Source organism: Eriocheir sinensis, chromosome 4 (assembly GCF_024679095.1).
Source record: "Eriocheir sinensis breed Jianghai 21 chromosome 4, ASM2467909v1, whole genome shotgun sequence".
Classification (NCBI taxonomy): Eukaryota; Metazoa; Arthropoda; class Malacostraca; order Decapoda; family Varunidae; genus Eriocheir; species Eriocheir sinensis.
In genome coordinates, this window is record NC_066512.1 from 6,125,985 (window position 1) to 6,138,287 (window position 12,303).

Consider the following 12,303-nt stretch of genomic DNA (forward strand, 5'->3'; position numbering starts at 1 on the left):
GACGTGGGTGTGGGTCTTATGTTTGAGGGAGGATGTGGGGAACATGGCTGAGTAGTGTGTTTCTGAGGAGGCATGAAAAGTAAGGTAGCAGGTGGTGAAGAAGGTGAAAGGGCAAGTGGGCGTATCGCAGGGGAGGTGAAGGGGTGACGGGGGTGTGGGTCTTAGGTTTGAAGGGGTTGCGGAGAGCGTGGCTGTGGTGTGTGTTTGTGAGAAAGTCTAAGAAGTAAGGGTGTGGGTGGCAGCTGGTGGAGATGCTGGTGCCCACTTCACCTCCCCTATGACGCGCCCAATTCAGCCCTCACCTCCCCTTCAACACACCCTTTCGCCTCTTCACCTTTCTTTCGATACGCCCATTTGACCCCTACACCTCCCCTTTAACAGGCCTTTACTTACTCATTTTCCCCTTCAATATCCCCCTTACCTCTTCAACTTCAATATTTCCACTTCAGTTCATAATTTTCCCCTTAACATTCCCACTTCACCCCTTCACCTCGCTTTCAACATCCCCCTTAACCCCTACAGCTCCCGTTTAGCATCCCTCTTCACCCCTTAACCCTATTACCTTGACATTAGTACTCCCCTTCACCTCCCCTTCAACATGATCTCACCCACACGCGAGAAGTGAAGGGATGAGGCGGGTGCGTAAATCTGAGAAGGGGGGTGACGGGGTGAGGTGGGCGTGGGTCTGATTACAGGTGTTGGTGGAGGTGGAGCAGGTGTACGGAAGAGGTGGAGCGGGCAGGTGTGGGTGTCTGGTTGTAGGTTTAGGTAAGGAACAACAGGAAGAGGAAGAAAGTAGGCCTCCAAATGAGCTTCTCCCCTCTCCCTACCGCACCCCTGCCTCCCTTCCCTTCCATATTCCCTCCACTTTCCTTTTTTCTCTTTCACTTCCTCTCTCTTGACTTCCTTCCTTTCCGGCAATTTTCCTTCTTCCTTCCTTCCTTCGTGTCTTCCCTCGCATCCCCAAGGTTTTCCTCCCAGGCTATTAGTGCCCTTCTCACTTATACCAATCAGCTTCTATTCTGTCTCCTCTCCTCTCCTGATGCTTCCCCAGAATTGCTCGTTTTCCTTATACCCGCTGCCTTTCCTCCTGTATACAATTCTCAGTTTCTTCTTTTTAATCATTTCCAACGTTCTCTGTAAGACTTTTTATATAACCTTTGTTCCTCTTGTGTCCGTATTACCTTCAGTTTTTCCCCAATTTTCTCCCTCCCTCTGCAGACTCTTAATTCCACTGTGTCTACGCTAAACCTTTCCCCTTCCTTAGCATCTTCTTTCGCTCTGTATCCTCTACACTCTTCTTACTTCTACCTTCATCTTCACTTCTCTCCTGGCTTGTCTCGTCGCTACTTAACACCAAAGTCACGTTGAGGAGGTCTAAATTGAGTAAAGAGCAGATGAAGAGGGCGAGAATGAAAGACACAGGCTAGTTAGAGGTGTGGGCGGCAGACTAAAGGAGTGATGTATGCTGAAGATGACGGGGAGATGAAAAGAGGGTAGATGCTGATAGGTGTGTAAAGAATGAATGGAGGAAGCGGAAGAGAGATGGTGTGGTATGGAACGGAAGGGGAAGGAGAAAGATTGGGTAGATTCGGAGGAAGGTGAGGGGAGAAGGCAAGACAGGGAACTTAAGGACGCTTAACCTGAACAGAGTGGAGTATAGGGAATGATGAAGGATGTAAGGGATGGGGAGGGGCAAGGTGGGCTGATAAATAAGGTAAAATAATGGGACAGGAAGGGAGAGGAGGGGGATACGAGTAAGCGGTAAAGGAAGATAAAGGGGACAGATAGTGTGTGAATGGAAGGTGGAGGAGAGAAAAGTAAGAGTAGGATAACCAGATAGAGGGAAGGACGGTATGGTTGTTGGGGAGGTGGGGCGAGAGGTAAGAAGGGTGAATGGAGGGATGATTGGCTAGACATGAGGTGAAGGGGGGGGAGGGCGTGAGTGATCCTTTGTCAGGGAGTCTCAGCCGTGACTGATTAGAACCTTTGGTCTGTTCGATAAAGAAGCTGTGATGAGGATCTCGTAGTTAACCAGTCACGTATTTCAGCGGGGGTGGGAGAGGGGAACAGGGACGGGAGGGGGTGTTTTAGGACGACTGGAAGGGTGGGGAAAGAAATGCGAGACTATAGTAAGGAATTAAGATACTGGGGGAGGGAATGGGGTTGTGTGGGGAAGGGGTGGAGGTGCTAAGGGAAGGGATGGGAAGCTGCGGAAGGAATTATGAGGGTACGAGTAATGGGGAAAGGAATCAAACCCATGTCTACGGAAAGGCTAGAGATAATGAGGTAACAGGTTGAGTGACTATCGGTAAACAGATATAGGTATTGGAGTAGAGGAATTGGTGACCGTGGATAAGTGGATTTGATGCATAAGAGGAGTGATGGGTTAACGGGGTAGGCTTGATGGGAACTTGAGAAAGAGAAAGGGAAGGGAAGAACAGGGAGAGAGATAAGGAGTCCAACATTAAGAGAAGTTTAGTGTATGATGGTATTCAATGACCAAATACATTACTCCTTTGTACGCATGTTTCTTAATTGTTTTGTCGGTTGATCTGGTAATCGGTCTATTTGCGTATCTTAATTCATCCATGTATCTATCTATCTATTTATTCATCTTTATGTGTGTCTATCCAGCTCTTTGACTGTCGACCTATTTGTTTGTGTACGAGTATCTATTTATTAATCCTTTGCGTTAGTACACACAAACTCACACACACACACACACACACACACACACACACACACACACACACACACACACACACACACACACACACACACATACACACCGCTCCGATAGATCAATCGGTTAGAGCACCGCGCTGCAAGGCTTCACTGCCAAACAGGGGGCGGTTCGAGCCCCGCTCAGGCCGGATTCTTTCCGTTGACTAGTAGTGGTTACTGTCCCCCCCTTGAGCAAGGGGGATGTGGTGTGTGAGGTCCTGGCAGTACCCAGAGATCGACGATAATGAGCACTTGCTCAAGTTGGGAGGGTACCTGCTGGCGAAAGCGAGGCCAACTTGTGATCAGGCCGTGGTGAATTACACACACACACACACACACACACACACATCCAAACCTCTCACATCCACCCACACCCACACAAACTTTCCCCTCCCCCCCGCACACACACATTCCTGCCTACCTTGTCCACTAAAACAACTTACTCTGACTATCACTTCAACATTTATGTAGATTTTTCCTCCAGCATGTGTGTGGTCGGAAAGTCGTGTGTGTGTGTGTGTGTGTGTGTGTGTGTGTGTGTGTGTGTGTGTGTGTGTGTGTGTGTGTGTGTGTGTGTGTGTGTGTGTGTGTGTGTGTGTTTATGGCTCATATAATAAACAAACCACGACATGTTTTTTTCCTATATATTTTCGTGATGCTTGTGACTTTTTCTCGTGGCTATCGTTTGCGAAGTTAGGAATATGGTAGCTATTTGTTGTTGATTTTGTGGTTGATGTTTTCTTCACACACAAACAACAATAATATCTCTAGACAAATAATACTGGCATGCAAGGTTGTCGGGAAGGGCGCCCCGCTAAGACACGTGAAATTAAACTGAATAATCTTATTTGACATCTTTTTCCTTCACAAGAACAGAATTTTCGCTGGATATTTTTTTTGTCTTATACCGTTGATCTTTCTTCTTTACTGTACAAAACCTTATAGTGTACACAGGGAATAGAACAAAGAGCGTAAACAACAAAATGTGGTCTCAAGTACAGGTGTTGCTCGTTGGTGGGCAAAGGAGAACAGTAATGTGACGTGAAACAAAGGGCACGAAGGAGAGGGAAAAGGGGCGGAGGGATAGGGGGGATGGAGGGGTAGTCTCCGTCCCAACCTTCAGTATATTTACCATTTCAGGGAGTGGATGGACAGGCCAGCGGAGGTGTGGGTGGGTGTGGGTGTAGGTGGATGAGGGGGTAGGAAGGTTGGTGGGTGACTGGGAAGATGAACGAGTGAATAGGTAGTCAGGTTGCTGGGTAAGGTGAGTTGATGAATGAGGTGGGCAGTGTGTTGGGTAGGTGGGCAGGCAGGTGGATGGATGGAGGGCTGAATGATTAGTGTAACGCGAGGGTGGACCAGTGGATAGGTGGTTGTATGGGAGGGTGGAGTGATTGATGGGTAGGCGGGTTAGTGGGTGGGCAGGAGGATGGACAGTAGGATCGTTTTTGAGGGAGGTTAGGTGGGTGGAAAAGTAGACAGGTGGATGGGTTGGTGAATGAGCAGGGAGATAGAGTGTTTCAGAGTGGGTAGACGTGTGGAAGAGTGTACTGGTGGATGAGTGGGTAGCTGGGCAGTAAAATGGAGAGTAGAGTCGGTTTGATGATAGGCAGGTGGAAGGGTGGGTGGGTACTGGGTAGGCAAAAAGATGGGCCGTAGGATTGCTTTAGGATAGGCAAGTGGACGAGTGGGTGAATATGCAGGAAGATGGGTAGAAGAAGCGGTTTTAGGTTAAATAGGTGCATGGAAAGGTTGATGGATTGGCAGGAGGATAGACTGTATTATCGGCGTAAAGAAGAGTGGACAGGTGGAAGGATGGGCGGGAAGGTGGGCGGGTAGACAGGTGAGGTCACGTTCGGCAAAGACTATGCAACGGCGCTTCTTTCTCACATGCTTCCTCCTCCCGCAGATCAGCACCGAAGGGAGATCAAAAGGTCAAGGGACGACGCTACTCTTCACGCTGACCTCTAAGGGTAAGTGACCTCCATGCGGCTTCTTTTCGACCTCCATTTGACCCCTAGAATGCACACTTCCCCTTTTCTTGTATTTTCAGGAAACGAACCATTTTTCCGTTGTTGGTTGAGGAAAGGTTTGTGTGTGTGTGTGTGTGTGTGTGTGTGTGTGTGTGTGTGTGTGTGTGTGTGTTCTGTCTACAGGAGGGAAGGGGGAGGATGAGAGGGAGGGAGGGAAGGAGAAAACCCTTGTCATCTCACCGCCTTACCTTCCTTCCAACCTTGGTCATGTGACATTGAAGGAAGGAAAGGGATGAAATAGTGAAAATAAGTGATGAGAAAAATGAGAAGAAAAACAGGACGACGGAGAGTGAGGTGATCTTGTGCGGTCTCGTGAATCTGTAACGTCACTATCACGCGCGCGGCTTTTGTAGTAATTAACGTATTTATTGTGTGTGAATGTAGGATAAACACACACACACACACACACACACACACACACACACACATTAAGCATGCCACAATCACCACCATCACCACCACCACCACCACCCCACCACCATCATTACCACCATCACCACCACCACCACCACCCCACCACCATCATTACCACCATCACCACCACCACCACCACCCCACCATCACCATCATTACCACCACCACCACCACCACCACAGGTAAACCAAAGACAGGTCGACACAGATTTATGTTCCTCGCCCCGGCAGGTTCGATTTTCCAGCGCGTCCCCGTCTCGTCGTTTTCTTCGCCTTTTGCTCTTTTCTGCAGAATCTGTCTGCGGTTGCAAATATACTTTTTTTTTTCATTTTCGCTTTCGTTCGCCCTTCTTTCAATTTTTAGTCCAAGTTTTCTTCTTCCCCACTTCTCTGGTATTTCTTTTATTTGAGTTTTCGTTGTTTTCATCTTCATTGATTATTTTCTTTATTTGTGTTTTAGTCCTGAAGTTTGTTCTCGCTCGTTCTCTTTAAAACTCCAATACGTTTTTTTTTTGTTTGTTTGTTTGTTACCCGAGGTTCCTTTGTTTCTTTTTTTCCTTTTTCAGTTAATTAATGTTTTTATTTTTGTTTTTATGGAATCAGCTACTCAGAAATTTTCTTGGTTAGATCTTAAGTATTTTCCTTATTGAATATTAGATTTATTGCTATTATTTATTATTTTGTGTGTGGATTCAGTTCATATTACTAGTCTCCTAAGTGTATCGCTCTCTGTCTTTTGCTATTTTCTTTCTTAACTTTCTCTTTCACAATTATCAGTTACTATTACTCCAGATTTGTTTTTGTTTGTCTTTTTTCTCTGGTGTTTAGGTGTTCTTGACCACTTTTTTTCCTCCCTGTCTCGGTTTCTTAACCTATTGACTTGCAAATTCTCTCCGTCTTCTTTTGTACAATGTATCCTATTTATGTTTCCTTTCTCTCTGAGTCATATCTCTCTCTCCATTTCTCTCTCTCTCTCTGTTGATGTTGTGACTTTCTGTTTCCATCCGTCATCTCTATCTCTTGTTTTCTCTCTCTCTCTCTCTCTCTCATCTCCTTTCTCTTTTTCTCTCTCTCCTCTCCTCGAGTTGATCTCAGACTCTCTCTCTCTCTCTCTCTCTCTCTCTCTCTCTCTCTCTCTCTCTCTCTCTCTCTCTCTCTCTCTCTCTCTCTCGCTCTTTCACAGGGACGGATTGCACCTTTCTCCCATCGGGGCAGCCAGACTCGGAAGGCTCCTCAACGAAGCAGTGCGTGTCATCCGAACAAAAAACGAGTCACGGCCACGTCCCTCCACCCCACCCGTGTAAATAGACGCCGTGCATCGCAACAAACCCGTAACCGTGATCCCGCAAGTACCACCACCTCTATTACTAAGCCTCTAGATAACTTAAAAATCCTTAGTTTCAATGCGCGTAGCCTAAGAAACAAATTTGATGAACTGAGATGTCTTGCTTTAACAGAAAATTTTGACATAATTGCTATAACCGAAACATTTATCGACACCACAAATATTGATTTAAGTTCCGAATACAACATAGATGGCTACAGACTCTTCAACAAAGATCGTGTAAACCGCAGAGGCGGTGGCGTCGCCCTTTATGTCAAAAGCTATTTGCAACCCACTGACAAAACACCGGGAAACAGTAACGTTGAACATTTGTGCGTGCGAGTAAACATTGCAAAGTCAACTTAAATATATCTGTCACCTACAGACCTCCCGGCAATCACTCTCTGACGACCTTGAATTGTACATCGTATTAAGTCAGTCACTTAATAACAGCGACTCACTGATATTAGGAGACTTTAACCTCCCCAATATCGACTGGGCGACACTGTCAGGTACAGAAGGCGAGTCACATAGAATGATCGAATTTCTAGAAGAAAATTATCTAAGCCAAATGGTTTCTGAGCCAACTCGACAAAATAATATACTCGACCTTGTTATAACGACCCAAGATAACCTAATCAGTAGTGTCACGGTAGGAGAACACCTCGGTTCTTGCGATCATAAATTAGTGCGCGTCGACATTAAAGCTCAATCATCAGTGACTGAAAATAAAGTAAAGGTGCCCAATTTCAAAAGAGCTAACTTCGTAGAAATCCGACAAAACTAACAGAAATACAACTATCAGATGACGGCAACGTAGAGGAAGCCTGGCTAAGCCTTAAAAATCACTTACTCACTCAGCAGAACACATTCGTCCCCTTGTGCGAGAAGCGAATTAACACTAATAAAAGCCCACCGTGGTTTAATAGCGAAATTAAACAATCAGTCAATGAGAGAAAATTGTTTTACAGGTTAAAGAAAGAACAAAGCACGCCCGAAAACATTAGACTTTATAATGATGCCAGGCGACGAGTAAAAAGACTAGTAGGTCAGGCAAAGCGTAGATACGAAGAAAATATTGCAGCCAACTGTAAAAATAATCCGAAATCTTTCTTCAGTTACATAAACAACAGAAAGGCGATCAAAAGTGGTATTGGACCTTTAACAAACAGCGACGGAGCACTAGTGACTGACAGCCAACACATTGCAAACCTCTTAAACAATTACTTTTCCTCGGTGTTTAATACTAACAGTCTTCCTCTCGCTACCACCAACACCAGTACTATTGTAAATCTCGAGCATTCATTGCCTAATTTTGAAATAACAACCGATGAAGTCCTTAAAGCTCTCCATTCACTTAAAACAAATAAAAGTCCTGGACCTGACAAAGTATATCCAACTCTGCTGAAAGAAACAAAGAGCGAAATACTCTCCTCCCTCACAACCGTATTCAATATGTCCTTGCGACAAGGCATCGTCCCTTCAGATTGGAAAAAGGCTAACGTGACACCGATTTTCAAGAAAGGAGACAAAGTACCAGGTAATTACAGGCCCATTAGTCTAACTTCGGTTGTAGGTAAGCTACTTGAGGGCATAATTAGAGACAAAATTGTGAATTACCTTGAAAGCCACTCATTGATTGGGGACTCACAACATGGCTTCCGAAACAAAAGATCCTGCCTATCAAACCTATTAACCTTTATAACGACCTCTTCACTGTTTATGACGTAACCAAATCACTGGACGTAGTCTATCTTGATTTCAGAAAGCGTTTGATAAAGTCCCGCATCATAAATTACTTTACAAATTAAAGCAAATAGGTATTGACGGTCAAGTAAACCAATGGATCGCGAATTGGATGAGCAACAGACAACAAAGAGTAGTGATTGACGGATTTAACTCAGAGTGGGCGCCTGTCACTAGTGGCGTCCCTCAGGGCTCGGTCCTTGGCCCAGTGCTCTTCATTATTTACATCAACGACGTGGATGTTGGACTCAATAACCGCATTAGTAAATTTGCAGACGACACAAAGATTGGCAACTCGGTTCTCACTGACGAAGACAGGCAAAGCCTCCAAGAGGATTTGCACAAAATTTCAGCTTGGTCGGATAGATGGGAGATGCCCTTTAACGTAGACAAGTGCCAGGTCCTTCAAGTTGGAACGAGGAATAAGAAGTTCGAATACGAAATGCGCGGCGTTAAACTCAAAACCGTTCAATGCGTCAAAGACTTGGGGGTCAAAATCGCGTCAAACCTCAAATTCTCACAGCAATGCATCGATGCAGCAAATAAAGCGACCAGAATGTTGGGCTTCATTAAAAGAAACTTTGTATTCAAGAATAAAGATGTAATACTCGCTCTACAACAGTTTAGTCAGACCCCACTTGGAATATGCGGTACAGTTTTGGTCTCCCCACCATGCAAAGGATATTGCTAAATTAGAAGGTGTTCAGCGTCGGGCAACGAAAATGATCCCTTCCTTGCGCAACAAATCCTACGAAGAAAGGCTTTCTACCCTTAACATGTTCACTTGAGAAACGTCGCCTCCGAGGAAAACTGATCGAATGTTTTAAAATACTTAATGGTTTCACGAATGTAGACAGATCAACATTGTTTATGATCGATGACACTTTGCGCACGAGGAACAATGGCGTAAAACTCAGATGTAGACAAGTAAATTCAGACTGCACCAAATTTTTCTTCACCAACGTTGTAGTGCGAGAATGGAATAAGCTTCCACCGTCAGTGATCTAGTGTAACACGATTGACTCCTTCAAAAATAAGCTCGACCGTCACTTCCTTCAACTTAATATCAACTAAAGTAGAAATGCAACGTTTTGGAGTCTTCTGATTAATGTAAAATCACTTAGGTTTAAGGACAGACCACCAAGTCTGGACCATGGGGTCTGTGTGGTCTGATTTTCTATGTAAATCTATGTAAATCTCTCTCTCTCTCTCTCTCTCTCTCTCTCTCTCTCTCTCTCTCTCTCTCTCTCTCTCTCTCTCTCTCTCTCTCTCTCTCTCTCTCTCTCTCTCTCTCTCTCTCTCTCTCTCTCTCTCTCTCTCTCTCTCTCTCTCTCTCTCTCTCTCTCTCTCTCTCTCTCTCTCTCTCTCTCTCTGTGTGTGTTTGTTTGTTTGAGTTATTTTCTGCTTCTTTTATTTTTATTATTTCCTCTTCTTTTCTTTTTTGTTGTTTTTGTATTTGTTTCAGTATTTCTTTCTTTTTCTTTTTCTTTTTCTCTTTTACACACACACACACACACACACACACACAAACATACCTTGCTCAGTCCTGGACGTGCTTGGTCGAGGTCAGGCTTGGAGGTGGCAGGGGGGGAGGGGGGGGGGATGAGCTGCCTGGGTAAACACGGCTCAGGAAAGGGGCGAGAACAGTAATTAGTCTCGCCTCTGTATGCCTTCACCCCTCCCCTTGCCTTCCCTGCCCTGCCCTTCCCCTGCCATATGCCAAGCCTTCCCCTGCCCTCTCCAGCCTTCCCCGTCATTATGCCTGAACCTTTTCCATCCATTTCCATCCTTTTTTTATCCTATTACAGCCTTTCTCATCCTGTCACTAGCATTCCCTAGAGTTTCTCAGCCTTCATCACCCTTCATCAGTCTTCTCCAGCCTCATCATTCTTTAGCCCTCCATAGCCTCTTCCATCTTGCCCCAGCCTTCCTTAACTCTCCTTAGCCTATCCCTCGCTGCCATACTTAGCCATCCTAACCTTCCTCATCCTGTTCCAACCTACCTCATCCTTCTTTATCCTTCACCAGCTACCCCATTCTGCCCCATCCTTTCGCAGTCTTCTCCAGTCTACCTCACTCTTCTTTAGCGTCTGAAGCCTCCCCCATTCTCTGCTAGCCTTCCTTAGCTTCCTACAGTGCTCTCCCTTCCCCTTTTTGTCACATCCCCAACCCTTGCTCCCCTCCTCCTCCTCTCCTTCTCCCCTCACTGTGTACTATATAAATCTTGAGCCTGCAACCCCATCCCCCTCACCCTTGCATCCCCCCTTTTCCCTGCCCTGCCCTGCCTTGCTTAAGCCTTCCCCAGCCTGCCTTAACACACACGTCATATTCCGCAACCATCCTCACCCCTGTTCTCGTTTTTTTTCTCTTTCCTTCTTGCTTGTTGCATTCCCTACCCTATTCTTTCCTTCCTCAGTCTGCCTCAGTGTACCCCAGCCCCATGCAGCCTCCCCCACTCTTCCCCTCCTCCCTTCTGCTCTTCTCTTCCTCATTGCATCTTACATTCCCAGACATCCCCACCCGTTATCCTTTTCTTCCTACCCTTGCACATCAAATCCCTACCTCTCTTCTCCCCTTTCCTCTCCCTCCTCTTCCTTTTTTGTCATATCCCCATCTTTTCCCCAGCTGGCTCCCGTCTCTTCCAACCTTCTTATTGCACCCCCAGCCATCCCCACCTCTCTCTATTCCTCTTCCTCTTCCACAGTACATCCTCAAGCATCCCCGCTCCTCACCTACCCCACCCCACCCCTCTCGCCAGGCCGCGTGCCCACCAGTCCTCCTGTCCGTTAGTCCATTAGCCCGCGAGCCCCGAGTGTTCTTCCCTTGCCCGTCACACACCAGCTCCATTACGGGGATAGTTCTCTTGCCCTCAGCACCACTGCCCGCCAGCCCATTAGTGAACCCTCTCATCAGTCCTGCATCCCCTCACCCAAGCCCTCTTCACACTAGCCCCACAGCCTTCGAGTTAAATGCCTCTCAGACCCTCTTCCCCTTAGCACATATTCCAGTCCCTCTGCTCTCTATAGTTACACAGCCTTAGTGTTAGTTGTCTCGCAGCCCCTCAGCCAGTCCCTCTGTTTACTAGTCCCACGCCCCTTTTGCTAAGTTACTTCTTATTTCTCCAGCGCAGGAGCTTTATTTCCCTACTCAACAGCCCCTTACATAATTGACCACTTGTACGTTGGACTTATTATTCAGTAGGTCCTCAGCCCCAGAAATTAATTTACTTCTAACGCCTCCTCGATCCTTCAGTCTCTCTTCCTGGTCTGTTCTCATCTCGTCAAACCACAGAGACTTTTAGACCGGACTCTTATCCCTCTTCAACTCTTCAGTCTCTCTTCCTGGTCTGCTCTCATCTCATCAAACCACAGAGACTTTTAGACCGGACTCTTCTCCCTCTTCAACTCTTCAGTCTCTCTTCCTGGTCTGTTCTCACCTTGTCAAACCACAGAGACTTTTAGACCGGACTCTTCTCCCTCTTCAACTCTTCAGTCTCTCTTCCTGGTCTGCTCTCATCTCATCAAACCACAGAGACTTTTAGACCGGACTCTTCTCCCTCTTCAACTCATCAGTCTCTCTTCCTGGTCTGCTCTCATCTCATCAAACCACAGAGACTTTTAGACCGGACTCTTCTCCCTCTTCAACTCTTCAGCCTCTCTTCCTGGTCTGCTCTCATCTCGTCACGCCATAGAAATGCCAAGACCAAACTCTTCTCCGTCTTCAATCCTTCAGCCTCTATTCCTGGCCCACTCTTAACCTCGTCTCACCACGAAAAGACTTAGACAGACTTCTCTCCCTTTTCAACCTTTCAGACCCTCTTCCTGGTCTTCTCACTTCCCCGTCTCGCCCCAGGAAGACTCAGACTCTTTCCCTCTTACTTTCGTGTCAGGAGCACCGCCTTCACAACACGTCATTTCGAATCCACTGGCTACCCACCCGTCGCCTCCACGCACCTCCACCGAGAACAGGGAGAGGGAGGGGCGAGCAGGTGACTAAATTAGAGTTCAGGTGGAGGAAGGGAGTGAAGGAGGAAGGTAAGGATGGGGCCAAGGTGGGGTGA

The 12,303-nt window shown here is 46.5% G+C and overlaps 1 protein-coding gene across 9 annotated transcripts in view; it reads left to right on the forward strand.

The window, feature by feature from the left end:
• Positions 1-12,303, forward strand: part of LOC127008130 (cadherin-23-like) — a 303,940-nt gene that overhangs the window by 104,774 nt on the left and 186,863 nt on the right. For all 9 annotated transcript variants that reach the window (XM_050879813.1, XM_050879779.1, XM_050879789.1 and 6 more), the window contains one exon: positions 4,637-4,700. The gene's annotated coding sequence lies outside the window, so the exon portion shown is untranslated. The remainder of the gene's footprint in view (positions 1-4,636; positions 4,701-12,303) is intronic.